General features: G+C 41.9%; 1 protein-coding gene across 2 annotated transcripts in view; it reads left to right on the top strand.

Annotated features, from left to right (window-relative positions):
* Positions 1–26,523, top strand: part of LOC105495054 (zinc finger FYVE-type containing 9) — a 203,106-nt gene that overhangs the window by 53,657 nt on the left and 122,926 nt on the right. For both annotated transcript variants that reach the window (XM_011764207.3, XM_011764205.3), the window contains exon 2: positions 14,687–14,789. The gene's annotated coding sequence lies outside the window, so the exon portion shown is untranslated. The remainder of the gene's footprint in view (positions 1–14,686; positions 14,790–26,523) is intronic.

Genomic DNA, 26,523 nt, shown 5'->3' with positions numbered 1-26,523 from the left:
GTTGGGTCTTATTTTTTATTTACTTATTTTTGAGACAGAGTTTCACTCTGTTGCCCAAGTTGGAGTGCAGTGGTGTGATCTTGGCTCACTGCAACCTCTACCTCCTGGGTTCAAATGATTCTCATGCCTCAGCCTCCTGAGTAGCTGGGATAGCAGGTGTGGCCACCATGCCTGGCTAATTTTTTTGTATTTTTAGTAGAGACGGGGTTTCACTGTGTTGGCCAGGCTGGTCTTGAACTCCTGGCCTCAAGTGATCCACCTGCCTCAGTCTCCCAAAATGCTGGAATTACAGGCATGAGCCACTGTGCCTGGCTCGGGTCTTATTTCTTGATGCATTGCGACAGTCTCTGTCTTGATTGGTGCATTTAGGCCATTGACCTTCAAAGCAATTTTTTAAAAAAATTTTATTTTATGTATTATTTTTTTGAGATGAAGTCTTACTCTGTCACCCAGGCTGGAGAGCAGTGGTGCGATCTTGGCTCACTGCAACTTCTGCCTCCCTTGTTCAAGCAATTCTCATGCCTCAGCCTCCTGAGTAGCTGGAATTACAGGCACGCGCCACCACGCCTGGCTAATTTTTGTATTTTTAGTTGAGACAGAGTTTTGCCACGTGGGCCAGGCTGCTCTCGAACTCCTGACCTTAGGTGATCTGCATACCTTGGCCTCCCAAAGTGCTGATGTTACAGGCGTGAGCCACCACGCCCAGCCCAAAGTGATTATTGATATAATCTTGATGTTTGAAGGACAATTTTACAGATTTTTAGGTTGGTCGTTTTTTTTCTCTTCTTCTTGCTTATATGGTTTCTTCACTCCTCTTTCTTCTTGTTTAGGTTTCTTAGGATAAATTGGTTGTAATTATTTTCTTTACTCCTCTGTAGGTATAGTGTTTTTTTGTTTTGCTTTGTTTTTTTGAGACAGCACCTCACTCTCTCGCCCAGACTGGAGTGCAGTGGCCCGATCTCGGCTAACCTCAACCTCCACCTCCCAGGCTCAAGCAGTTCTCCTGCATTAGCCTCCCAAGTAGCTGGGATTACAGGCTTGTCCCACTACCGTCCAGCTAATTTTCGTATTTTTAGTAGAGACGGGGTTTTACCATGTTGGCTAGGCTGGTCTTGAACTCCTGACCTCAAATGATCCACCTGCCTTGGCCTCCCAAAGTGGTGGGGTTGCAGATCCATTTTTTTTTTTTTTTTTTTTTTTTTTTTGAGACGCAGTCTCAAAAAAAGCCCAGGCTGGAGTGCAGTGGTGCAATCTCGGCTCACTACAAGCTCCACCTCCCAGGTTCACGCCATTTTCCTGCCTCAGCCTCCCAAGTAGCTGGGACTACAGGCACCTGCCACCACGCCTGGCTAATTTTTTTTTGTATTTTTTAGTAGAGACAGGGTTTCACTGTATTAACCAGTATGGTCTTGATTTCCTGACCTCGTGATCTGCCCGCCTCGGCCTCCCAAAGTGCTGGGATTACAGGCGTGAGCCACCGCGCCCAGCCCCATCTTTTTTTTTTTTTTTTTAAACTTTGATTTTCTATAGTTTGAATATAACTATGTATAGGGTTTTTTTGGGCATTTTTCATGCTTAGTGTTCTCTGAGCTTTCTATATCTGGGAATCGGTACTTGGCATTAATTTGGGGGAAATTTTCAGTCATTTTTGTTACAAAAATTTTTTTTTCTCTTTCTTTTCCTTCTGGTATTCTTATTACACGTATGTTACATTGTTTGTATTTGTTCCGCAGTTCTTGAGTATTCTGTTCTGTTTTATTATTTTTTATGATTATTATTATTTTTCACTTTGCTTCAGGTTTGGAGGTTTCTATTGAGATATCCTCAAATTAGAGATTATTTCCTCAGTCATGTCCTGTCTCCTGAATAAACCTATCAAAGGCATTCTTCATTTCTGTTATAGTGTTTTTGATCTCTAGCATTTCTTTTTGGTTCTTTCTTAGAATTTTTCTATACTTTCATTGCCCATCTGTTCTTGCATGCTGTCTACTTTACCCATTATAGCCCTTAGCATATTAATTATAGTTGTTTTAAATTCTTGGTCTGATAATTCCAGCATCTCTGCTATATCTGAGTCTAGTTCTGATGTTTGCTCTTTCTCCTGAAACTTTTTTTTTTTTAACCTTATGCCTTGTAATCTTTTCTTGATAGCTGGACATGATATATTGGGTAAGAGGAACTGCTGAAAGTAGACCTTTAGTAATGTGATAAGCTGTTGGGAGAAGGGGAGCATTCTATAGTTCTACAATTAAGTCTCAGTCTTTTAGCAAGCCTCTGCTCCTGGACTGTGAACTTCACAGGTGCTTCTCAGTTTTCTCCCCTGTTTAGAGGGGACAGGATAGCAAGAAAGGGCTGGAGCTTTCTCCAGGTCAGTTAGGCTCTGATATAACCACAGCAGGTAAGGCTTTGGTCAAATAGTTTCTGCTGAGGGCAGACCGTATTAAGAATAGAATGCTCTTAGGCTGGGGTGGCACATGCCTGCTAATCCCAGCACTTTGGGAGGCTGAGGTGGGCAGACTACTTGAGGTCAGGAGTTTGAGACCAGCCTGGCCAAAACGGTGAAACCCCATCTCTACTAAAAATACAAAAATTAGCTGGGCGTTGTGGCCTGCGCCTGTAATCCCAGCTATTCAAGAGGCTGAGGCGGGAGGATCACTTGAACCCGGGAGTTGAAGGTTGCAGTGAGCTGAGATCTCGCCACTGCACTCCAGCCTGGGTAACAGAGTGATGAGACCCTGTCTGAAAAAAAAGAAAAAGAAAAAAGAGTAGAATGCTCTGGCTTATTTCAAAATGGTTCCCTTTCCCCTTTCCCTTGTAGAAAAATGAGGGGATTTCCCCCTTGATGCTGTGAGATCTAGGTCAAGCTCCCCACAAAAGTGTGGGAGTCTGCTTGAAGTTTTTAACTCTCAGAGTTGTCCACACTGAGCCTCTAGCAGTTTGTCAATTATAATTCAAGCTTTTCTGCCTGACCTCTGGTTCCCACAGAGGTTCCTGCTTGTGGGTTTCTGCTCAGGTAATTTGTGACTTTTTTTGTATTCACCTGTCTGTCCCTTCAAATTTGTGTCAGTGGTTTGTGCTGTGAATTTTTTTGTTTTGTTTTGTTTTGTTTTTTTGTTTTTTGTTTTTTGTTTTTTGAAGACAGGACCTTATTCTGTTGCCTGGGCTGGAATGTGGTGGCATGATCTGGGCTCACTGCAGCCTGGCCCTCCTGGGCTCAAGCAATCTTCCCACCTCAGTTCCCCAGGTAGCTGGGACTACAGCCATGCATTACTACACCCGGCTCATTTTTGTATTTTTTGTAGCAATAGGGTTTCGCAAAGTGGCCCAGGCTGGTCTTGAACTTCTGAGCTTAAGCTCTCTGACCACCTTGGCTTCCCAAGGTGTTGGGACTACAGGGCAAAGTCACCACATCCAGCTTTTTTTTTTTTTTTTTTTTTTTTAAGAGATGGGGTTTCACTCTGTTGCCAAGTCTGGAGTGCAGTGGTAACTCACTATAACCTTGAACTCATGGGCTCAAGCAATCCTTCTGTCTCAGTCTCCTGAGTAGATCTACAAGTGTGCACCACCATGCCTGGCTAATTAAAATTTATTTATTTATTTTTAATAGAGACTGGGTCTCGCTATGTTGCCCAGACTAGTCTCAAACTCCTGGCCTCAAGCTATCTTCCTACCTTGGCCTCCCAAAGCACTGAGTTACAGGTGTGAACCACCATGCCTGGCCACCTCACTTCTTTTATGGATCTAAGAAGAGTTGTTGATGTTTCAGTCTTTTTACTTTGTTGTTCGGGCAGAATAGTGACTTCCAAGCTTCTTAAATGCTGCACTAGAAACTGGAAGTCTATGTCTACTCTTGTTATTACTCTTGGTTCACACAATTTGTGGTATACAAATTATATCTCTCTGTTAGTTGGCCACCCAGAATGATCCGAAGTATAAGACCCATCCCTCTTTCTGTGAATTTATCTCTTGTTATCTACTTGTAGATTGTAGAATATCTCAGTTTAGTGTCTAATCTTTGAAAGTATAGGTGTCCTATTAAAGTTGAAACTGATTTTGATGCCATTTGCCTCAATTTATATCATGCTATTGGGATATATTTTTTAAGATTCTTGTTGCAGGTTAAGGCAATCCACTGGAGCTAAGTTAGAAAAAAAAAATAAGAGTTATAAGGATATGACAATATCTCACAGAATCCAAAGGCAGCTGTTGTAGCTGTATCTCTCGGGCATAGCATAGAAGGGTCTGTAATTCATTCAGCTTAGGTCAGGAGCTCACACCAGACTAATAAACTGGTTAGGTAGATAGGTTTTCCCTGAACATGGTATTTTATCTTGTGATGAAAAGTGTATATGTGTATATGGGGTGGCGGTAGACAGTTCTATAATTCTGTTGGCAAAGAAAATCCAAGAGATGTCTACCATCTCAAAATTGGAGATACAGACTTGGACTAATATGATATTAATTAATATTTCAATCATGGACAGACAATCTATATACTACTTGAGGTTCTCCAGAGAAACAGAACCAGAAGGAGATAGAGGTTTTTTGTTTTTTGTTTTTTGTTTTTGAGACAGTCTTGCTCTGTCACCCAGGCTGGAGTGCAGTGGCATGATCTCGGCTCACTGCAACCTCCACCTCCCAGGTTCAAGCATTTTCATGCCTCAGCCTCCTGAGTAGCTAGGACTAGAGGTGCCTGCCACCATACCTGGCTAATTTTTGTATTTTTAGCAGAGACGGGGGTTCGCCATGTTGGCCAGGCTCTTCTCGAACTTCTGACCTCAGGTGATCTGCCCACCTCGACCTCCCAAAATGCTGGGATTACAGACGTGAGCCACCGTGCGCAGCCCAGAGATAGAGGTTTCTAGCTTGCAGACAGCAAATCATGAGATGTCTCAGCCTCCATAAGTTTGTGAGTCAGTTTCATTTAATAAGTCTCATTATGTGTGTACACACACAGAGAGAATTATATATATGTAGGTATGTATTTATATCATGGGGAGGGCAATCTGGTGTACTCAGTTCCATTGAAATGCTAATCTCTTCCGGAAACATTCTCCCAGACACACCCAGAAATAATATTTAATCAAATGTCTAGGCATTCCTTGGCCCAGTCAAGTTGACATGTAAAATTAACCATCACAGGGATGTTGTATATCTCAATAGTTTCTGTCCCTATGTCATGTTTATGCAAATTTATGTCATTTTGAGTCTGATTACTCCAGACATGAGAATTAAACATGCTCCTTCTTTTAGTTCCAATCGCAAATCAGTTGCTGTTCTAGAGATTTCAATGCCTATGTATATTTGATACATCTGTTACCACATTTTCCAATATTTGTTAAACTACTCTGCTTTTTGTTTAGTGTGTACTAGGTGAAAACAATCACCTTGTTCTTTATAGCTGTTGACTGGGAATTTGATGTTTGTGAAAGATGCCAGATGGATATCCTGGAAACTGAAGCCCTGTGTGAATGTGGGGAAGCAACAATGTCAGCTTCCCAGATCCTATTCTCTTAATGTATTTTGGTCTTGATCTACAGGAATAAAGCTCTTTTCAGAGTTTACTTCATTTCTTTTTTCTGCCGCTGTGAGTAAGGGTGTTCGTATTCAAAGGTGTCTTTTTAGGATCAAATTTACTTAGCCTCTTCAGAAAGTTGAACATCAGGTTACTTTTTTGTTCCTATTTTTCTGTTTCATTGTTCAGACTTGAGTTGATCACTTAAGACCAGTGGCCCTAATGGATTATTAATTGTATAAACTAGTCCACTGGTTGGTTTCATGGTTCAAATTGCATCTTTGCCTTTCTCTTCTAATTCTTTCACACAAAATGCTTTTTGATGATGAATAATAATAGCTATCATTTATTGAGCAGTTACATATCAGGTTTGTGCAAGGCACTTTATATAAACACCTTCATCACCATTAAAAATATCCTGCAAAGTATAGTTTTCATACAAAGTGTAAAGAAACTGGCCGGGCGCGGTGGCTCAAGCCTGTAATCCCAGCACTTTGGGAGGCCGAGACGGGCGGATCATGAGGTCAGGAGATCGAGACCATCCTGGCTAACACGGTGAAACCCCATCTCTACTAAAAAAATACAAAAAACTAGCCGGGCGAGGTGGCAGGCGCCTGTAGTCCCAGCTACTCGGGAGGCTGAGGCAGGAGAGTGGCGTAAACCCGGGAGACGGAGCTGGCAGTGAGCAGAGATCCGGCCACTGTACTCCAGCCTGGGCGACAGAGCAAGACTCCGTCTCAAAAAAAAAAAAAAAAGGAAACTGAGATTCAGGGAGGTTATCTTGCTCAAAGTAGCAACAGCTATTAAATAATACAGCATGGACTGGGTGTGGTGGCTCATGCCTGTAATCCCAGCACTTTGGGAGACTGAGGCAGGAGGATTGCTTGATCCCAGGAGTTCCAGACAAGCCTGGGCAACACAGCAAAAACCTGTCTCTATTAAAAAATAATATTAATACAATAAATAATAGAACATGAATTCAAGCCTGGATCAGCCAGATTTTTGTACCAGTGTTCCTTCCACCAAACTCCACTGACTCTTCATAAAAGATGTTCATTTTGATTAAATATCAAGCCAGCTTTGTTACATATTGCTAATGGTTGATTTAAAATTCCAGACTCAGTTTTGCCAGATATTCCATTGCTGTAGTCACACTCTTGAATCACACTTTTTCTTTCTTTAAAGGTAAATCATCGAACTAATAGGAACTTTCTGTTAAGTTGTGATTGTGAATAGACAGCACAAATCCTTGAGAAAACATGGTTTAAGTCTGAATTGTTCTTTTTATTTTGTTTTTGGGACGAGTTTTGCTCTTGTTGCCCAGGCTGGAGTGCAATGGTGCGATCTCGGCCCAGCGCAATCTCGGCCCACCGCAACCTCTGCCTCCCGAGTTCAGGTGATTCTCCTTTCTCAGCCTCCTGAGTAGCTGGGATTACAGGCATGCACCACCACACCTGGCTAGTTTTGTATTTTTTAGTAGAGACAGGGTTTCTCCATGTCAGTCAGGCTGGTCTTGAACTCCCGACTTCAGGTGATCCGCCTGTCTTGGCCTCCCAAATTGTTGGGATTACAGGCGTGAGCTTCCGTGCCCAGCCTTGAATTGTTCTTTAGTATGTGTTGGCATTAATAAACTTTGAAGTAGTAAGTACATTGAAGTTTTAGTGGTCCCAGTACAACTCTTGGGATCCTTTGTATGGGACCATTTCCTAGGTGGAAGTTCTTTGAAAGTAAATCCTTTAGTTATTTTAGTTTGATTCACAAGTATGAGCATATACTCTGTATTATACATGGTATCATACACCAGGGATACAATGACAAAAGAATATCTCTATCCTGAGAAACCTTAATAGCCTGGAAGGGAGAGACAGACAGTTTTAAAAAATCATGGATCAGTTGATAAGTGCTCTGATAGGGGTAAAAGGTACACAAGATTGAACGGGCATCTATCTCAGACCTAGATCAGAAGGACTTAATGGAAGAAGTGATGTCTTGGATAGAATGAGGAGGACAAGTAAGAGTCAACTGACAGTGGCAGGCGCAAAGTTTGGAGAGTGTTCAAGGCTTAAATAATAATAATATGGATGAAGACTTCTTTTTTAAAAAACTGTTTTTTAAGATATAATTCATATATCGTAAAATTCACTTTGAAACATACATTCAGTGAAATTCAGTGTATTCACAGAGTTGTGTAACCATCACCATTTATAATTCCAGAACATTTTCATCACCTCAGAAACTCCCTATCCATTAGTAGTCACACGCCATTTCCTCCTCTCCCCAGCCTCTGGCAACTCTAATATACTTTCTGTCTCTGTGAATGTGCCTATTCTGGACGTTTCATATTAATAGAGCCACATAATATGTGGTTGTTTGTGACTGGCTTCCTTCACTTAGCATAATGTTTTCAAGGTCCATTCATGTTGTAGCATGTATTGGTATGAAGGTATGTTTTGGAAAATAGAGATAGGCAAGATTGAGAATTGAGGGTTTGTGTTGATCAAGATGACTACTGCATAGAGTAAGAATTTGAGAATAGAGAATAAGATGTCATACTAGAGAAGTAAGCAGAAGCCAAATCAAACAGAGCAGAACACTGTCAGCTATGTTACGAAAGTATGGACTTTATCCTAGGGGCAATAGGATGACAATGAATGGTGTTAAGTATGGAAATGATACAATCAGATTTAGATTTTGTATTTGTGTGGAGAGTAGGCTAGATGGGTACAAAATGGGGCAGAGTAGGATTCTTGCAAAAATCGAGGCTACAGAAAGATGGAGGCGTTATGGGATATGGCAGTGGGAATGGAGAGAAGTGGATGGATTTGAAAGATTTAAGAGGTAAGATTGACAAGACTTGATGTTCAGTTGAACGTAGAGTTGGGAGAAGGAGAGGATAGTATCTAGAATATACTTAAATTTCTGAGTTCATGAGACAAGTGGATTATAATGTACATAGTCATTAAGGAGCTGGCTGCTAGGTAAGTTCCTGGGGTGCTAATATGTAAGTACTAAAATGGCACTGGAACATTAATGAGATGAAAAAAATGCATTTACTGGAACTCTTTACTTATTAGTAGTGTATGTGGGTTGGAGGAAAACTTGGATAAGCTACTGTAGTTGGAGTAAGACTCCTTTCTCACCTGGCTTTTTGCTTGAATAACATTAGTTGTTTCCTAAACTGTACTCTAAGAGACCCAAAGCTTGTTTTATTGAATGGCTACCATCAGTGGTTCTTCTTTTTTTTCCTGTCCCTATTAAGGTATTTACCTTTTTCTTTAAAATGTTTATATGAAATTGGTTTGAAGACTATCAGATTACTAACCTGCTGTTCCATTTGAATTACACCAAAATGCTGTGGCTTAAGATAACAATTTAATTATCTCTCATGGTTCTGGGGATTGACTGCGCTTGGTTAGGCAGTTCTCTCTCTGTGTGTTTTTTTGAGACAGAGTCTCACTGTGTTGCTCAGGCTGGAGTGCAGTGGTGCGAGCTTGGCTCACTGCAACATCTACTTCCTGAGTTCAAGGGATTCTCATGCCTCAGCCTACCCAGTAGCTGGGACTACAGGTGCCTGCCACCACACCTGGCTAAGTTTTGTATTTTTAGCAGATACGAGGTTTCACCATGTTGGCCAGGCTCTTCTCGAACTTCTGATCTCGGATGATCTGCCCACCTCAGCCTCCCAAAGTGCTGGGACTACAGATGTGAGCCATTGCACCTGGCCAGGTGGTTCTCTCTTACGGTTTTCATGCAGTTGTAGTCAGTGGCTGGGTTAGAGTCGTCTTGAGGCTTGCTCATTCACATGTGTAGAGATTCATGGGACAGATCACCAAAATGTGGGCTTTCCATGTGGTTTCTCTGGCATGGTTACTGGGTTCCAAGAGTGAGTGTCCCAAAAGGAGCAATCAGAAACTGTATTGCCTTTTATGACCTGGCCTTGGAAGTTACATAGTTTCCCTTTTGTTATACTCCATTAGGTGAGGTAGTCGTGAATGTCTGCCCAGGTTTAGAGGAAGGAGACGTAGATTTCACCACTCAGTTGAAATCTCCCATTCCACACTATCTTCTTAATGTGACTGTGATACCTGAGTCACAGGTGCTGTGTCACAACTACATTAAAAAATCATATGGGATGGGAGATATGGTAGCAGCCATTTAAAAAAAATACAATCTGCCATCCCTACCTGAGAACCCTGCTCAGACTAAGATTGGGAACCAAAAGAGAGAACTTGGAAGATTGAATGTGATTTTGTACCTGTTGAGTTTGAACACTGCGTCAGACTTTCTGGCAGAAATGTTAAGAAGTTTCTTTACTGAGCTGGGTGCAGTGGTGTGTACCTGCAGTCCTAGCTACTCCCAGCCTCAGGAGGCTGAGGCCAGAGGATCACTTGAGCCCAGGAGTTTGAATCTAGCCTTGTCAACACTACGAGACCCCATCTCTAAGAAATAAAATAAAATTTAAAAGTTTGATTACTGGTCAGATACTGAATTTGTCTGTAGAGAATAGTATTAATCACAGCCAAGACAGGAAACATCTTTAACTAAGAATATTTTCTAATATATCCTCCTTTTCTTTTCTTTTTAAAAATCTGTGGCCAGGATTTTGGAAATTTTCACCCTCACAAATCTTCTGTTATAAACATGTTCATATCAGAATGAATTTCTTGCATTTTATATTTTAAACATCATCTTTATACCTGTCACCTTTCCTTATAAGTTTATATAAAAAATAAAATCTTTGTTTCTTAATTTTAAATGATGGTTCTTTAACGTTCCTTCGTATTACAGTTAAAATTTTAGTCTTCTGTTATATACCCCAGGGAGATTCCTTATCTTTTCCATTCCCTTTGCTTTTCAGTTTTTATATTTCAAAGTAAAAAATTTATTTTTATTTATTTATTTTTTGAGACAAGGTCTGACTCTGTTGCCCAGGCTGGAGTACAGTGTCATGATCACAGCTCACTGCAGCCTCCACCTCCCAGGCTCAAACTGTCCTCCTGCCTCAGTCTCCCAAATAGCTGGGACTACAGGCATGCGCCACTATGCCTGGCTAATTTTTGTAATTTTAGTAGAGATGGGGCCTCGCCATGTTGGCCAGGATGGTTTTGAACTCTCCTAGCCTCAAGTGAGCCACCCACCTTGGCCTCCCAAAGTGCTGGGATTACAGGTGTGAGTCACTGCACCTGGCCAGATTTATGATTTATGATTTTCTTTTTAGAAAGCTATTTCAGTAAGATTATGAAGGATATATTTTATAGAGAAATGAAGGCAGTAACACTAGTTTGGTAACTATATGAACCACTCTAGGCTAGAACTGATGAGGGCCTAAGCTAAGGCAGTTGTAGAAATGGGATGAGGGTGATGAAATTAGGAACTTCTTTGGAATCCTTGCCATGGTAGTGTGTTTTATGCTATACTTAATAAATAATTAAATCATTCCACATATTTTGAATACTACTGTGTGAAAAGAATTGTGCTGGGGCCTTGGAATAAAAGGATTAATAAAAAGGGTTTCCTGTCTTGGATGGACGTATGGTTTAGTGTAGTCATTTTGTAAAGAGGGAATATGAAATATAAACATTATAGGAGCATGGAGAACTATGTGATTAATTATTGTAATTATTAATTTCACATTGGGAGGTGACATTTGAGTGGAATATTAGAGGAGTTCTGTGAAATTCTTTGTTTTCCTCTCGTGTATCTTGAACTGTATTTAAGACATTTGTACTGTTTTATGTTGTATACTTGTCCATCTATCCATTTACTAAACTTCTGTTACTTCCAAAAAATGATTCTATAATGTCAAAAGACAATGAAGAAGTCATTACTGTAAATTGCTCATTCTGGGTAAAAAGTACTGGAGTATTTGTCTCTTTACCTAAGAAGCATATTCTCCATGGGAGGTGATGGAATACTTCTTTTCACTACCTATTGCTTATGTTTCTCTCTGTGTCTCCCTTTCCCTTCATTTTTCTGAACTATTTCTTTATTTATTAGGGCATTAGCAACTGTAAGTCTACTTTTAAGAATGAATGCAGTAATTTTATTTTATTATATGTCACTTCTCAAAGGTAAGAATGGAGACTTATAATTAAACAGGATGAGACCGGGCGTGGTGGCTCACATCTGAAATCCTAGCACTTTGGGAGGCTGTGGTGGGCAGATTGCCTGAGCTCAGGAGTTCGAGACCAGCCTGGGCAACTTGGTGAAACCCTGTCTCTACTAAAATATGAAAAAATTAGCCAGACGTGGTGGCATGCATCTGTAGTCCCAGCTACTCGGAAGGGTGAGGCAGGAGAATTGCTTGAACCCAGGAGACAGAGGTTGCAGTGAGCGGAGATCGTGCCACTGCATTTCAGCCTGGCGACAGAGCAAGACTCTGTCTCAAAAAAAAAAAAAAAGGATGGATTGACCCTTCCTCACACACACCATTTATTTTCTTTCTGTCTTGAAACCCTCATAAAATGGTAAGTAAGAACAGAAGAGGAGATAACAGTGGATGAAAGATTTCAGTAAATGGAAAGAGTGAAGGTCTTCAAACTGAAGATGCAATAAGCTACTTGCCTGCAGAGGGAGATATGTTGAGAAGCCCCACAACACCTTAGAGAGATTTGTGATATAGAGACTCCAAGGATCTCTAAGGGCTTAGGTGAGGTGTGGTACTGAAAATAGATTGGCTGGAATATGATACAAGGAATGATTAGTTTTGCATATGTTCTGCTGAATCCTACCTATGTAGCCAAATAACTTTCCCCTTCATCCTGCAGGGGTCTAGAAGTTTATTTTCTGGAAGAATTGAATAGAGGATACTTTGAATTGAAGGATACCAAGCATATCAGGAGGGGATGAGGTGCAGGTTGAAAGTAGATTAAGGAAAATGTAATGTAAAGTTATAAATGTGGCCAGGCGCGGTGCCTCATGCCTGTAATCCCAGCACTTTGGGAGGCCAAGGCGGGCGGATCTTCTGAGATCAGGAGTTTGAGACCAGCCTGGGTAACACAGTGAAACCCCATCTCTACTAAAAGTACAAAAATTAGCCGGGCGTGGTGGCAAATGCCTGTAATCCCAGCTACTCAGGAGGCTGAGGCACAAGAACCTCTTAAACCTGGGAGGTAGAGGTTGCAGTGAGCCAAGATTGCACCACTGCACTCCAGCCTGGGCGACTGAGTGAGACTCCATCTCAAAAATAAATAAAATAAGATAAAATAAAATAAAATAGTTGAGACCAGCCACTAGTGGTCTTGTGTGATTTTCCTTAAATCTTGTGTGGTTTTCCTGAAATCTAGTAGATTTCAGCTACTTAAGGGAATGTATGTAGTAGGTGGATGGTTGGATTTAGCTACAGTGGAGGCTTTGCCAGCTGAGACTGGAATATAATTCCAGTAGAAAAACCTATAATATTATTTGTATTAGTCAGGGTTCTGCAAAGAAACAGAACCAACAGTATATAGAGGGCTGTGTGTGCATATGTGTGTGTGTTTAAATTTATTATAAGGAATTGGCTCATGCATTTATGGAGGCTGAGAAGTTTCACAATCTGCTCTCTGCAAGCTGGAGACCTAGGAAAGCTGGTGGTGTCATTCTGAGACTAGAGGGCCAATAGTGTAAGTCCCATTCTGAGGGCAGAAGATTGATGTCCCAATTCAACCAATCAGAGAAAATTCCCTCTTCCTCAAGCCTTGTTTTATTCACGTCCTCAATGGATTGGATCATGTCTGGTCACATTGGGGAGGGCAATCTGTTTTATTCAGTACACTGATTCAAATGCTAATCTCATCCAGAAACACCCTCACAGACATACCCAGAAATAGTATTTAATTTGAGTACCCCATGTCTCAGTCAAGTTGATATATAAAATTATCTGTTGTATTATTGGACTTGCCTCACAATATTGAAAAACTGTATATATGATTTGACCTTGAATCTATAGAGTTAATTTTGTTTAAGAAAATCTTTAATTAGCTAGATATTAGAGGGGTGGTTACTTTACTTTCTTTCTCATTTTGACCTTGGTTTGTATTTTTATACTTTCATACTTCTGATATGACTTAGTCCTTTATTTAATAGATATAAATCTGTTTCTTAGTGTCAGTAGCTCTTCTCATTTAGAGTATATCATAGCGTGCATATTTTTCTAGTTCTCAAGACAGGGAAATCTTTTACCAGTGATTTTCATTCTTTATTCTTTATTGGGTCTTGGAAACTTGAATTTTAGGTCTTTTTCTTATTCTCTTATTTTTTATTAAGCACATCATTTTCACGTCTGATAATAGAATATTTGTAATGTCAGGAAATTTTTCTTGCTGCCTCAGTTTATCTTTAACACAGTTTATCTGTGTTCATTAAATTATCTCCAATATACTTACCTGTTCTGAAAATACTATGATTATGTGTTAGATATTTTATACTTGATAATATAATATTCATAGTCTTAGTTTTATTCTGATTAGCTTCAACTACTAATCTTGTTCAAGGCTAAATTAGGCCCTTAAAGAATTTTACATTGTCTCTAAGCAGTTATAGTTGGGCTACCATAACTTAATGGATATTGTCATATTTTCACAAGAAGGTAGTAATATTTGAAGAGCCTTTGTCTTTTGCATATACCCCTGATAGGGAAGGTTAATATTGGGTTAATAGATCCATTGCTTCTAAGCAGTTGGAGGAGGACTGGAATGAAGAGACTCCATTTGGAGAAAAAAATAGTTTGGCAGTAAAAATCACAACAAGAAACTTGTGAAACTCAACTTAAGAATTCTGTATGTATTGAAAAAAAATCACGCTAGAAGGACATTCTTGTGAAGCAGCAGTTTTCTTAGCTTTGGATTCTTGGAGGGCCCATTATAAGGCAAATTATATACTTATGAATTAACACAATTGAAGTCATTGGGTAGAAAGTGCCTGCTGTTGATGTTTCACTTTGCATTATCCATTGAAAATAAAAGTGCAAAAACTCTTCTTTGTTGAAACATTTAACTTTTGGCCTTTTCAGACAATAAAATGTCTCTGTTGCTGCCTTGCATGCAAGCCAGGTCTTTGAATCCAAAGGTATAATTGTATTTACTGTTCAAGCCCCATTGCTTTTGTTTGTCTGGCTATGATAGATTTATATGAAGAAAATTAGGGTTTATTGTTTCAGCAAGTGTAATGAGCAATGTGTTTTTCATTTAGGATCAAACAGAGCATACTGAATCAGCAGGACTGGCTGGTGGTGCAGCAAGCATGAGTAAGCACCGAGAAGTCTGTTCCTTATCACGTGTGTAAGGGGAAAAAGGTAAGAAAATGTTTTTATTTCTCTTAGAGATTGAACTTGAGAAACCAATGAGATCTATAGAAGATAATGCTGATGCATATGTTATTTGCTTCATTTGTAACATTGTATCTTATTAAATCAGGAGTATGATTTTCTTCAAAAAGATTTGACTTAAATTCAGAGGAAAAGGGTATTTAAAAATCACTGTTATTTTATGTCACAGTGGTCACAATGTTAATTTCCCTACCAGTGCTGGCTCCTTCGTTTTAGAGTTAGTTGAGTATAGAAAGGTAATTTCAGAAAAAAATATGACTTTGAGCAATATTTTAGCTCATGCAAGAGCTAAACAAGTAAAGCTGATTTGGGGATGGGGAATCAGAAATGTAAAGTTAATTACATTATTTTATTTTGTATTTTTAGATAAGTTATTATGTAGAGCAATAATTTCCAGCAGAAAATTGGAAGTATTCTTGTAGAGCAGGAACCCTTGACTTTTTCCTAACTAGGAGTCATGTTGTTTTTTTTCAAGTCTTAAGATTATTTAAGGGTGTGAACCCCCAGTATCTGTGTTGGAAACAAGTGCTTGGTGTAGCCAAAAGAAACCTGCACTTAGACAGAAATTTTCTCAGCAAGGCACTTTTACTTCTGCAGAAGGGTGCTGTTCACTCCTGTTACAAATGCAGGAGCACACCGAACAAAGGAAGGAAGGAAGGGGCTTTTAACCCTAACACAGTTCCTGTTTCTGTGTCTTTCCCCTATTGACTGGAGTTGGACTGCACAATCTAAGCTGATCCTCACTGGCTAAGGCTTAAACTTTTCCAAATAAGGTAAATGTGTGATTTGTGAAGGGGCAGGGTGGGTAAAGAAGAAATGGTTAGGCTTAACAGAAGAGGGGGTAGGATTGTTTACAACTTATGACCAGGAAGTTGAGTCTTTGAAGAGGAACTCAGTTGTACCAACAATCTCCCCTCTTCTGTCTTATAGTTCTTCATCTTCAAGTTTCTTTAACAGGATCTGGCTATGTTGTTCTTCTTGATTATCTAGGTGCAAGAGCTTATCTGAGTACAGAGGGGGAGAGGTTGGGGAGGTTTTTGTGAGAGCTGCTTCTGTGAGCCTTTGGGTTAACCCACAAATACAGGGTATGATACAGCAACCCACAAGGATGAGTACACCTCTAACAATTGCAAGGAAGGTAAAGATTGAGGTCATGAGTCCTTTCCATTTTCCAGACCACCTTTCCATTAGTCCTGTAAAGGGGTCGTCTATTCCAGAGTTTTCAGCTAGTTCATTTGCTAGGATGGTAAGGCCTTGTAAGGCTTTTATGATTGTCCCGTCGGGGGCTGTATTATTAGGAATAAAATAAAACACTGGACCCTGATCATGACATAGACTTCACCTTTTTTGGCCAACACCATGTCAAGGGTTATTCTATTTTCCCAGGCCATCTGGCTGGTGGGGTCTAATTTCAGCAATTCCTTTTATGGCATCTCTGGTATAATTGATGAATTGCTGCTGATTGTAGTATATGTAATGTATCCAGTCTACATTTTTGTTTATAGTGGACTACCAGAATAATATAGACTCGAACCTGGTGGGTATTTGGTTTTGAGCTTTGAATTCATTTGGTACCCTCTGCAGGACCCCGATGCTGTCTATGTAAACTTGGGGGTCAAAGGACCCATTTATTGGGGCTTCTTTTTTTCTTCTGGTTACCTGCTTCCTGATGAAATGCCAAGGTGAAAGGGATGGCCAATTGGATCAGAGCACAAGTGCCACTCCAGTTGCTTGGCAGTGTTCCAAATATTGGTCCCCCTCTATACCACTATACATCCACTTGGGGATGGACTGGGGCTGACTGATTGGTTAGCTCTTGAAAAGGTTTAGGTCCACTGCATCCCATCAGGTTTCCAAGGAATGTCAAATTTTCCCCTTGTTGTAAGAGACACAAGGTAAAATTGGCATTGAGAGCGGGAAGTCGAATGTCCCTTGGGGGCTGTCCCATAGGGCTCCTGACTTTTGGGAAAAGTAGTGAAAGAGTGGCACATGACTTGTTTCCCCAGGCTGTGAGGTGCTGGAAGAGAGCTACCATACAGTCTTTGCCTGATGGGTTGGCCCATCTGAGTGGGAGGGGAACAATTTGGGTTTCTGGCCTGCCTGTTGCACAAGCATAACAATTGGTTTTATTTAGGGTGTGAATGGAATATTTAATCCATTCCAGCTAGGCATTTACATCTTGATAACCGGTTTCTATGGCTAGGGTTTGCTGTAAATCCTTTACTTCTACTATAGCTACTTTGGTTTTGTCATTAGACATGAAGCGAGAAATGGTTTGATTTTTGTGGTTTTGGGAAGTGAGTAATGGAGGGAGATGGAGGAGGAGGAGCAAACCTCATTTCAAAGATGCCTGTAGGGTCTTTTGCAGTGACATCCGCTCCTAGGCCATAAAGGCGCTCTAAAGTGGGGATACGGTCGGTGGAGGTGGGGATAGGAATAGAGAGAAGTACTGGGTTGCACTGGTGGTTTTGGCAATTTGAGGGGGTGGTTCCTTTGGTGAAGTGGAGGTAGGGTTTTAGGGTGGTGCAACCCTCTAAGGAGGTCCAGCCCTGATATTTGGTGGTCAAGATAACATCTCCTCAACTATAACATAACCCCTTAAAGGCTTGTGGTCGTCGATTGCAAGGGTCCGGGGTGATACTGGTTTTTCTGCGGGTGGAGGGGCAGAGGTACTTTTCTGAAGAAGCTAGCTGTCTTTGACTTTGGAGGTTTCCATAGGGTATGACAAGACAAGCATTGAATGTAATTGTTTGGGAGGAGGGTGATGGGGTTACACTGATGATAAGGTGTCCTTGGGTAGCTAAAGGTAGAATAAAAAGATAGATTAAACCTTTTTGAATGTAGTTTGGAGGGCATTGATCCTGGAATGATGGTCCATGACTTTGCAAGGTTTGGGGCCCTTTTTACCCGAGTGTGGTGGGTCCACCCCTTTTCGGCCATTCGGATTACTGTCTCAGTGGTTAGGAGTATTAGATAAGGTCCTTCCCAGGTTGACTTAACCTTTCCTTCTTTCCAACATCTGATAAGGACATGATCTCTGGTCTGGTGTTGGTAAACTGGGAATTCGAGGGGTGGAGTTTGTGCTAGGAGGCCTTGAGTCCTGACGGTGGAAAGGGTGGAAGACAGACCAAATATATGTATTTTTAGAAACTGATCTTTTGTTTCAAATGTAGGAAGGTCAGTAGTGGAATTTAGATAAGGCAGCCCATAGAGTATTTCATGAGGGGACAGGCCAGGCCAAGATCTTTTTTTTTTTTTTTTTTTTTTTTTTTTGAGACAGAGTCTCGCTCTGTTGCCCTGGCTGGAGCGCAGCGATCTTGGCTCACTGCAACCTGCACCTCCCAGGTTCAAGCAATTCTTCTGCCTCAGCCTCCCGAGTAGCTGGGACTACAGACACCAGCCACCACGCCTGGCTAATTTTTGTATTTTTAGTAGAGACGGGGTTTCGCCATATTGGCCAGATTGCTCTCGAACTCCTGACCTTGTGATCCGCCCTCTTTGGCCTCCCAAAGTGCTGGGATTACAGATGTGAGCCACCACGCCCTGCCAGGCCAAGGTCTTTTTGAGGGGCAGTTTGGATTCTTTTTTTTTTTTTTTTTTTTTTTTTGAGAAGGAGTCTCGCTCTGTCGCCCAGCCCAGGCTGGAGTGCAGTGGCGCGATCTCGGCTCACTGCAAGCTCCGCCTCCCGGGTTCACGCCATTCTCCTGCCTCAGCCTCCCGAGTAGCTGGGACTACAGGCGCCCACAACCGCGCCCGGCTAATTTTTTGTATTTTTAGTAGAGACGGGGTTTCACCGTGGTCTCGATCTCCTGACCTTGTGATCCGCCCGCCTCGGCCTCCCAAAGTGCTGGGATTACAGGCGTGAGCCACCGCGCCCGGCCCAGTTTGGATTCTTACTGAGGCAATGGGAAGGCATTTTGTCCATGGTAACTGGATTTCCAAGATTAATTTGGTTAGGTGATTTTTTTAGAGTTTGATTAATTCTTTCTACCCTCCCTGATGAAGGCGGATGCCAGGGAGTATGATATTCCCATTTTATTCCTAGTGCTTGGGCTAGCCCCTTAATGATGTGTGCAGTGAAGTGGGTCCCATTGTCTGAATCAATGTTCTCTATTAGTCCAAACCTGGATATATGTTCCAACAGTGCTTTGACTACATTGCTGGCAGTTGTACTTGGGAAGGGGATGGTTTCTACCCAGTGGGTGAGATGGTCTGCTATGACTAGTAAATACTTGAGGCGGCCTATTAGGGGCATTTCAGTGTAATCAACTTGGACGCTTTGGAACGGCCTTAACCCTGGGTTTCTTCCCATGGGAGGTTGCTTCTTTAGGGTTTGCTTATTAATTTTTCTGCACATGATGCAACTATCCTCCACTTGCTTAGTGAGGGTATTTATCTCTACACACCCATAGACTGTGAGGGCTGCATCACACATAGCTTGAGGACCCCAGTGAGTTCCTGGATGAAGCTGTGACAATATTTCCCTCATGAGAGGCTTAGACAGCATTTCCCTTCCATCTGGTAATACCTACTTTCCCTCTGGGCTCTCCTGAGCTCCTATTTTCTTTAGAGAAAAGTCTGCGTGAGAGAAGATGGGGATCACAGCTGGAGGGGGAGACAAAGGGATAGATGGAAAATGGGTGCCTTTTGGGAAGAGGCAGCTTGCTTAGCCATTTGATCTGCGAGGTTATTTCACTGGCTTTCAAAGGATGGGTTCTTTTGGTGTCCTGGACAACTGCAATTTCTTCTGGCAGCTGAAGATTTTCTAATACTTGCAAAATTAATTCTTTGTGGACCAAATCTTGGCCCTTACTATTGATGAAGCCTCGTTCAGTCCAGATTTTTCCAAAGGTATGAACTGCTCTGAAGGCATACTTGGAGTCAGTGTAAATAGTTCCTTCTTGATTCTGCAGGGATTTTAAGGCTTGGTTTAATGCAAAGAGTTCACATGTTTGGGCAGACCAGTTATTTGGCAGTCTTCCTGACTCTACCTCTGTGAGGATTTCCCCATCAACTACGGAGTACCCGTTGTACCTTTTTCCTTCAGTGATCTGGGGGGAACCGTCTAAAGAGGTGATGCCCTGTTTGGAAAGGGGTTTTGCTTAGATCCAGTCTGACTCTAGTTTGATAACTGACTAGATCTAAGCATTTATGCTCAGATTCTTCCGGGTTTGGATTTCCTGTTAGGAAAGCAGCGGGGTTGATGAATTGTCAGTAGTTAGTGTTAGGTCATCTCTCTCTAATAAGATAGCTTCATATTTTAAAATTCTTGAGTCAGTGAGCCATCTCTCTGCCTTCTGATTAAAAATGGTTCTGACTTGATGAGGGGTACTTATGATGAGGTTTCCCCCAAAGGTTATTTTCCTGCTTTCTTCTGTTAGCAAGGCAGTTGCTGGTATGGATTGTATGCATTTGGGCCATCCATGGGTTACTGGGTCAAGGATTTTTGACGGGAAGGCTACAGGCTGTCAGTGGCCTCCGTGTTTGTGGGTGAGTAGTCCTAAGGCCACTCCTTTGCTTATATTAACAAAAAGGTGGAATGGCTGTTCTAAGGAGGGCAAGACCAGAACAGGGGCTGTTACAAGTAGGTGTTTTAATTCTTCTACCTGTTGGATCTCTGATGGGGTCCAAAGGAGGATTTACAGGGTCTAGTCTTTTTTGAGTGAGTTTTTGATATAGCAGCTTTGTTTTTAAGGCGTAAGAGTTAACCCACAGATGACAATAACCAACCAATCCTAAGAATTTCGTAAGCTCCTGCTTTGTTTCGGGTAAAGGCAAAGATACCATACCTTTAATTTGTTTGGGTGCTGTCTTTCATTTACCTTTACTGATGAGGTGTCCTAGGTATTTCACCTCAGGTTCTACGAATAGGAGTTTATTCTTTGAGCCCTGTAACCATTGTTCTCTTAGGAAATTTAGGAAGTTAACTGAAATTGCTGTTACTTGATCCTTGTCATCTCCTGAAATGAGCAGGTCATCCACATACTGGAGAAGGCGTATGGATGAAGGCAGGGAGAAGTTTTCTAGAACTTGTTCTAATATTTGACCAAATAGATTTGGGGACTCTGTAAACCCTTGGGGCAAGACTGTCCATTGGTACTGCTCTTTTCTACTGGAGTCAGGGTCCTCCCACTCAAAGGCAAACATGTCCCGACTGTCCTCCGCTAAAGGGCAAGCCCAAAAGGCATCTTTTAAATCTATCACTGTGAACCACTGGTGGTTGTGTGGGATTCTACTGACAGTGGTGTAAGGATTGTGAACAACAGGGTGGGTGGTTTGAACTATTTGATTAGTAGCCTGGAGGTCTTGCACTAGCTGGTATGACCTGTCTGGCTTCCTTACAGGCAATATTGCAGTGTTATAAGGGGGCATACAGGGTTCAAGGAGCCCATTGTGGACAAGGCTTTCAGTTATAGGTTTTAAACCTATCCTGGCTTCGAAGGAAATAGGGTATTGTTTTCTTTTTACTACATCCCTGGAAGTTTTTAATTTGACATGAATTGGAGGAACCTGTAGCTTTTCTCGATTTCTTTCCTTCGACCATACATCATGATGGATTTGGCTTTCTTCCGAAGTGGTGAGCAGGTTTAAGGAAGTAAGGGGTTTTCCCTGATTAACATATAAGCCTGTGCCTAACCTTAACCTTAAGTCCCTTCCTAATAAATTAGTTCCTGCTTTGGGAATTAACAAGAACTTAGTGGCCGAGTTATTCTTATATTTGACTTCAGTTTCCTCTAGAATTTTTGCCCCAAATCCTTCCCCTGTAACCCCTGAGACAGTAAGGTTTTCTGCTGAACATGCTAAACCTGATGAGAGAAAACATAGGGAAAGCGAGATGCTCCTGAACAGACTAAGAAAGTGACTATCTCTTATTTGGGTCCCACCGTTAAATTTATCAAGGGCTCTTGGTGGGACTCAAGATGGAAGATGTAGAGTCCCTGACCCCCCTATTCTTCAAATGTCATGAGTGGAAGGACTTTCTTTTCCCTCTCCCATTCAGGACATTCCCTCTTTAAATGTCCTGGCTTTCCACACCAGAAACATCTGTTTTCCCTTCTCCCCCTCCCTGTTCCCTGACTCTCAGGTTTCATCCCTTTGCTTCCTGTATAGAGTCGGACAGCTGGGTACTTAGAAGGTCTACAAGTTCTATTTCCCTGGGCTTCCTGTTGAAGAGTTCCCTGTTATAGGGTGGACAGCGTAATCTTTGCCTTTTGCTTCTTCCTTTCCTCATCCCTCTGTACATATACCTTTTGGGCCTCTTAAAAGTTCCTCTATGGGATGGTCTTTCCAATTTTCTGTCTTTTGTATTTTTTTTTTTTTTTTGCAATGTCCGGCCAAATATTGGTGACAAAGTGGAGCTTTAACATTCCTTGTCCCCGTGGGTCCTCTGTGTCTAAACCTACATATTTTCTTATCTGTTCCTTAAGTCTGTTTAAGGATTCTATGGGCCCTTCATCTTTCCTTTGTTGTACATTAAATGCTTGGGAAATATTAGGGTCCAAGGAACTGATTCCAAATCCCTTTAATTGTCATATCCCTGAGATCTCTCATGTTTTCTCAGTGGGCTTCATTGTTGTTATCCCACTGAGGGTCCTGGGCCAGGAATTTATGCTTCGCTGCAAGGACATTTTGAACAGGAGGGTGTTCACGCTCCTGGACTATCATAGTAGCCCTGCAGATCATGGTTCTTTCCTTTCCTGAGAAGAGAATACCTAGAATAGACATTAATTCAGCCCAAGTGTACGGTTGTGACTCCATAAATTGGCCAATTTGATCTGCGACTCCAAAAGGGTCATCTAACAGTGGTTTGAGTTCCCTTCTTAGATTTCTAACCTCTGAACTAGTTAAGTGGGCATTTACGAAGCCAATATCCCCTCCTCCTAGTGGTACTTCCCTTAAGGGAAAAAGGATTAGGGCAGACTTCTTTGAGGAAGAGAGGAAAGGAAAGTTTTGGATATCCCTTTGGCATTGTTCTGTTTCCCATTGGAGCTTTCCTGAGGAAAAGGCATGTTTGGTGGCTGTTCAGCAGGGATGTGGAGTGGCAAGGCCCATGGGGCAGGGTTATATGAGGGAGGAACTGAGTGTTCAGCTTGGGGTGGAGTGGTAGGCAGGGGAAGGACTGAGTGTTCCACTTGGAGTGGAGGGATAGGCAGGGGAAGGTGGTCTAGAGGATCCCATGCATCTTTAGATACAGAATTTGACTTAGGTAGGTCATCTTTGGGAGGTATTAAGTTTGGCTTTGCTTTCTCATCCTTTAGGGGTTAGAGAAGGACAGGTCTTTTTCTCCAACATAGAGCATAATCTGTTTCCTCTTGAGAAACTGGACTTTTATCATTGACCTACTGGCCAAAAGACTGAAGGTCTGAGGATGGGTTCCTTAGTCCAAATAAAACAGCAATACTTTATCGTATGCTGTCTTTTCTTGTGTTTGGTCCTTTCATTATCCTTCCAGTATTTTAACATAAGGCATAGGGGATTGTCAGGGAGAATTTTATTGTCTGCTTGGCCTTTTACTTGGGGTATTTCCCATCCTGGCAGTTGGTGAGGCTAAATGTTTCATATTAGAGATTTCTTGTGCTCCCGTGTCCTAGAGGCTGAACCTCCCCTTTTCCCACTGGAGGTTTCTTGTACTCTTGTGAGCACCCACTTTGTCCTTATTGACTGCTTCCCTTGTGGGAATTTTAAGTCCCCCTTAACATTGGTGGGTTGGTATGATCCGCTGACTGCAAAACTGCCCTAAGTCCTATGAGGTGACCATGGAACCAAGTCTGGACTCCACACTCGTTTCATGCCCAGTGGCGCATTTAACTCACACACTTTCAACCTCTAGCCACCTAACTCATTCCTTTCAACCCAGCCACCAAGGAATACTTTGTCACCCCAGTAGCAACGTTTCTTACCTTGGTCTGTGCACAGAGTTACCTGGTCACTGTGGAATTCTTAAGGATCTTCCCTACAGCCCATGTTGCTGAGAGTCTGGATTTATTCATCACTTTGGGCAGGATTCGATCCTCCACTCCTGGGGCCACCACAACAAGGCAGTGGGATGCGTCTCCCTGTGAAAGATAATCACTAGCCCCTCCCAAAGGAGAATGGGATCCTGGACAAGCCCCCAAATTTGTTGGAAACAAGTGCTCAGTGTAGCCAAAAGAAACCTGCGCTTAGAAATTTTCTCAGCAAGGCACTTTACTTCTGCAGAAGGGTGCTGCTTATGCCTGTTACAAATACAAGAGCACACCAAACTAAGGGAGGGGTTTTTAACCTTAACACAGCTTCTGTTTCTGTGTATTTCCCCTATTGGCTGGGTTGGACTGCACAGTCTAAGCTGATCCTGATTGGCCAAGGCTTAAACTTTTCCAAATAGGGTAAATGTGCGATTTGTGAAGGGGTGGTGGTAAAAAAGAAACGGTTAGACTTAACAGAAGAGAGGGTAGGATTGTTTACAACTTATGACCAGGAATTTGAGTCTTTGAAGAGGAACTCAGTTATCCCAACATCTGGGAAAGGTCTCAGTTTATTTAGAAAGTTTATTTTGCCAAGGTTGAGGACACTCAGGAGGTCCCGATGAAGCAACTGTGTTGTCTGAGGTATATACCCAGGGTTCATTGTCTTGTGCCAGGAAAATTTAGGACACCGACACACATGGGGAGTTTAGGAGTGGAGGTTTAATAAGCAGAAGAAAGGAGAAAGAAAAACAGTTCTCTCTATTGAGAGAGAGGAGTCTTCCGAGGGAAAAGACTGGCAGGTGGTGGATGCACTGAATTTTATAGTCCAGGTTGAGGAGGTGGTGTCTGATTTACATAGGGCTCACAGATTGATTCGATCAGGTATGAAGTTTACATAGCATGCAGGGAAGGCTGGTTGCCTCACCCTAATCTTACTATGCAAACAAACTTTCTCCTTGGCAGACGCCATCTTACCTGCTCCTTACTGTGTATGTGGCTGGCAGAGAAGGGAAGATGGAACCTCCATCTTGAGCATGTCTAGTCCCTAGTTCCTGCTGGCATTCACCCGTGCAAGCTCCCAACTTGCTTGTCTATGTCTACAGCTCAACTTCACAAACTACTCTTTGTTTGAAAATGATTTCCAGCCTTGCCAATGTGGTGAAACCCCATCTCTACTAAAAATACAAAAATTAGCCGGGCATGGTGGCGCGAGCCTGTAATCCCAGCTACTCGGGAGGCTGAGGCAGGAGAATTGCTTGAACTCAGGAGGCAGAGGTTGCAGTGAACTGAGATCACGCCACTGCCCTCCAGCCTGGGCAACAGAGTGAGACTCCAACTCAGAAAGAAAAAAGAAAATGATTTGGGGCTGCTTTTCATTAAAAAGAAAAGCCTTACTGAGGACTCTCATACCCTTACTATCTGCCTAGGTGATTTCTTCTTAACTCCTGTATCACTGACAACATGTGCCCAGGGTAGTCAGAGCACAACTTGGTTTTACACATTTTAGGGAGACATGAGACATCAATCAACATATGTAAGATGAACATTGGTTCTGTCCAGAAAGGTGGGACAATTCAAGGCAAAGGCAGGACTACTGGAAGCAGAGAGGGGCTTCCAGATCATAGGTAGATAATAGACAAATGATTACATTCTTTTGAGTTTCTGATTAGCCTCTCCAAAGGAGGCAACAGATGTGCATTTACCTCATTCAGCAGAAGGGTGACTGAATAGAATGGGAGGGATGTTTGCCCTAAGCAGTTCCCAGCTTGACTTTTCCCTTTAGCTTAGTGATTTTGGGGCCCCAAGATTTTCCTTTCAGAAGGGGTAGAAAATGGTGGAGGGTATATAGGTGAGAAAGTTTACAAAAACTGATTACACTACTCACTAATGGAATGTTGCATACTCTGGCTGAGTTATCTGACTTTTCCATGTAAGCTGTAAGGAAAGGCATGGGACCAGCAGTGTTTGATAGGAAACTGAGCCCTTTTTCTCTTCAGTTGAGGATGGAGCAGAGGTACTTGGCAGCAATGCCTTTACCAAAACTCTGAGTCTGCAGTTGGCAAGCTATTTCTCCTCCTTTAGCCTTTTCACATGGGAATGTGAGAAGAGAGTGCCCTTTTCTGCCTTCACTTGTCAAAATCTCATCCTTCAGGTGTTGCCTCTTTAGGAAGTTTCCACCCATTGTAGCAAAAACTCTCAGTTATCCACCAAAATCACCAAAATCCATTTTTCCCTTCTATAGTCGCCGCAGCTGTGATGTTGCAGTCCAGTCAGCCTTCTTTGCAGTTGTGTATCCACCATCACTGTTAAGATACAGCATAATTCTATCACCACAAAGATCCTCATTGTTACTCCTTTGTAGTTGCATGTACCCTCTCTCCTGACTGTCCAATATTTAATGACTTTTTAAAGTTAAAAACATTATTAAAAGTCATAGGAAGAGCTGGGCTAGCATAAAGACAAATCCTATTATGTTCCTGGATGAGAAGACTTAATATATTCTTTTTCCTGAGTGAGGACTAGGTTAGGAATTCTAATTTCTCATGGTTGATTTTACTGGCACTCTATTCCTGCTAATTTTTTGTGTATTTTTACTAGAGACGAGGTTTCACCACATTGGCCAGGTTGGTCTCAAACTTCTGACCTCAGGTGATCCACCCACCTTGGCCTCACAAAGTGCTGGAATTACAGGCATGAGCCACCACGCCTGTCCGGGAAATACTTGAATAAGTCAGTTAAATTCCCTGAGCTTGTTT

The sequence above is a fragment of the Macaca nemestrina genome, chromosome 1, assembly GCF_043159975.1.
Source record: "Macaca nemestrina isolate mMacNem1 chromosome 1, mMacNem.hap1, whole genome shotgun sequence".
In the NCBI taxonomy this organism is placed as follows: Eukaryota; Metazoa; Chordata; class Mammalia; order Primates; family Cercopithecidae; genus Macaca; species Macaca nemestrina.
This window is presented reverse-complemented; position numbering and strand designations above follow the sequence as displayed.